This window comes from Sciurus carolinensis, chromosome 2 (assembly GCF_902686445.1).
Source record: "Sciurus carolinensis chromosome 2, mSciCar1.2, whole genome shotgun sequence".
NCBI classification, from domain to species: Eukaryota; Metazoa; Chordata; class Mammalia; order Rodentia; family Sciuridae; genus Sciurus; species Sciurus carolinensis.
Genome location: NC_062214.1, coordinates 114,809,806 through 114,812,649, shown reverse-complemented (window position 1 = coordinate 114,812,649; position 2,844 = coordinate 114,809,806).

Genomic DNA, 2,844 nt, shown 5'->3' with positions numbered 1-2,844 from the left:
AACACAATGGAGTGATACATATAGACTGTGGATGGGAAACGCTTGGGATTTAGAACTCTATGAGAAAAACCACCACTTGATAGTAAAGTTAAAATATTTTCAGAAATCCAAAGACTTAGAACTGTTCTTAGCCACAGATTTGTGTTTAAAACACAAATAAAAGATTTACTTTGACCAAAAGAAAAATGAAATCAGAAAAAAAAGAATGAGATGTAAGGAACAATAGTGAGCTGAAAATCAGTACCACAGTTACACAGAATCTATGTTCAAAAACGAAGCTGAGACTAAACTGTGAAATATGAATAGTGTAGGAGTTTGAAGGAAGGAGTTAGAAGTCGAGCAATGCTAAAAGCATATTTATAAAAAAGAAATATATATAGATTAATTATTGATAACTATTAAGAAACAAATTTAATCATATATTAAACTTTGATGGTAACTAATAAAAGACACAAAATGTGTAGTTTCCAAATAAGTTGGGAAAATAAAATTGAAAATACTATTAAAAGAAAACAAAGAAATCTTAGGGAATAGGATACAAATAATTCAGTAAAAGTAATTCTAATTAATGTAAATAGGCTAAACTCACCAATTAAAAGATAGAAACTAGCTTATTAAATAATATAAAAAACTCAACAAATCAAACATATCCAGTTATAATTTTGAAAATTAGAACACTATAGATGTTATAAAATAAATTGAAAAGCCAAATAAAATGTATACTTTTCTAATACTGTGTGACAATAATAGCTCAGAAAGAAAGAAAAAATAGGCTGGACTTGATAGTCATTATGTATTTCTCCTCATGGATGCTAGGTCTAAATGATTTTATTGTGATTTTAGTTTGAATGAATCATTTGTCTGAGACACTTCTGTTGGACACCTCAGTCCTTATTTTGTTCCAGAATTATCTATTAAGGGAACTCACTTTTGTTTTCAAAATGTCTTAGCTAGGATGATAAATTATATGATTATGCTAGTTATATTAAATTTTCATGGGGACAGATATTCCTTATATCACTCAATCTGTTTCAGATAATGAAAAGATACAACTCATTTTATGTATTATCTAGTGTTACCCTGTTTTCAAAATGGATTAAGGAGTGACTTACCCAAGTTTGAAAATTAATGATAGGGTTACATAGTTCTAGTTAAAAACAAACAAACCAACCATGTATTATTGGTGAAATTATTGATTAAAAGATCTATGAAAAATTTCCCCTTTTTTTTTCTAGGAGTTTCATATTTTCAGGTTTTACATTTAAACCTAATCTACTTTGAGTTGAATTTTATAACTAGTGAGAGATAGGTCTACTTTTACTTTTTAGTGTGTGGCTATTCAATGTTCCCAGAATCATTTATTGAAAAGACTGTCCTTTCTCCAATGCATATTCTGAGCATCTTCATTGAAAATCAGTTTGCTATAGATGCATGAATTTACCTCTGTGCTCTCTATCCTAGTCCATTGAACTATGTGTCTGTGTTTATGTTAGCACCATGCTGCTTTGATTACTATACCCATGCAGTATATTTTAAAGTCAGCTAGAGAAATGTCTTACACTTTGTTCTTTTTGCTTACCATGGTTTTGACTGTTCAGGTTTTTTTTTATGGTTTAATATAAATTTTAGGATTTTTTTTCTGGTTCCTTGAAAAATATTATCAGTATCTAGATGGGGATAGCATTGAGTCTGTAGATTGTTTTGGGTAATAATTTAACATTTTAACAATCTTGAATCCTCCATTCCATGAACATGGGATATCTTTTCATTTTTTTGTGTAACATTCTTTCATCAATGTTATAATTTTGATTGTATAGATCTTTCACCTCTTTGGTTAAAGTTTTTCCTTGGTATTAATATATTTATGTTTCGTAGCTATTGTATGGGATTGCTTTCTTGTTTTATTTCAGATTATTTGCTTTTGGCATACTGCAGTGCTACTGATTTTTCTATGTTGACTTTGTATCCTTCAACATTGCAAAATTCATTTGTTAGTTCTAATAGTTTTTTTGGTGGGATCTTTGGGATTTTCTATATGCAAGATCATGTAATCTGCAAACAGTACAATTTGACTTCTTGTTTCCAATTTCGATGTCTTTTATTTCTTTCTTTTGATGGATTGCTCCAGCTAGGACTTTTAGCACTATACTAAATAAAAATAATGAAAGTGGATATCCTTGTCTTGTTCCAAATCCTATGTAGAAATGTTGGTTGTAAAGTTTCACAGAAAGTGTTTTACTTTTCTATCAATAGTAAAGATATGTTGAAGATCTGTTTTTTTGAAACCTAAAATGTATTTTAACCCAAATGATAAGAAGGCAAAAAATGAACTTTTTCCAAATATTTTAGTTTATTTTTAGGTTTGGGTACTTAGGAAGGAAACAGTTTCATACATTTTTGTTTTTGTTTTGTGCTTATTATTTAAAAAATGAGATGAAAATACTTTAAAAAACCCCATAGAATTAAGACATTATCTTTCCAAAAATTATTTCACTTTGTAAATGATGACATGAAGCTGCTTACATGTTTTAAAAACCTCTAGGATGAAGAATTTCTATTAGAAGTTCACTTTTTTTCACGTTGAAAGGAAATGATCTATGAAGATAAATGAAAGCCAATCAGAAGACTTATAGGACAGAAATGGTTTGATGAATGGGGAGAACAGTTGCTTACCTTTCTATGGTGAGTCCTCTAGGTTCCTGTTATTTGGTATCGTGTTAGTCAGATTTCACAAGAGCATTTGGAATGCTAGAGTAGTTTCTTGCTTTATGTGTGAATTTAGCATATTTCTCAACAGGGGCTGCTAACCTTGAAGAAGTAGAGAACTTGACATGTTGTATTTTT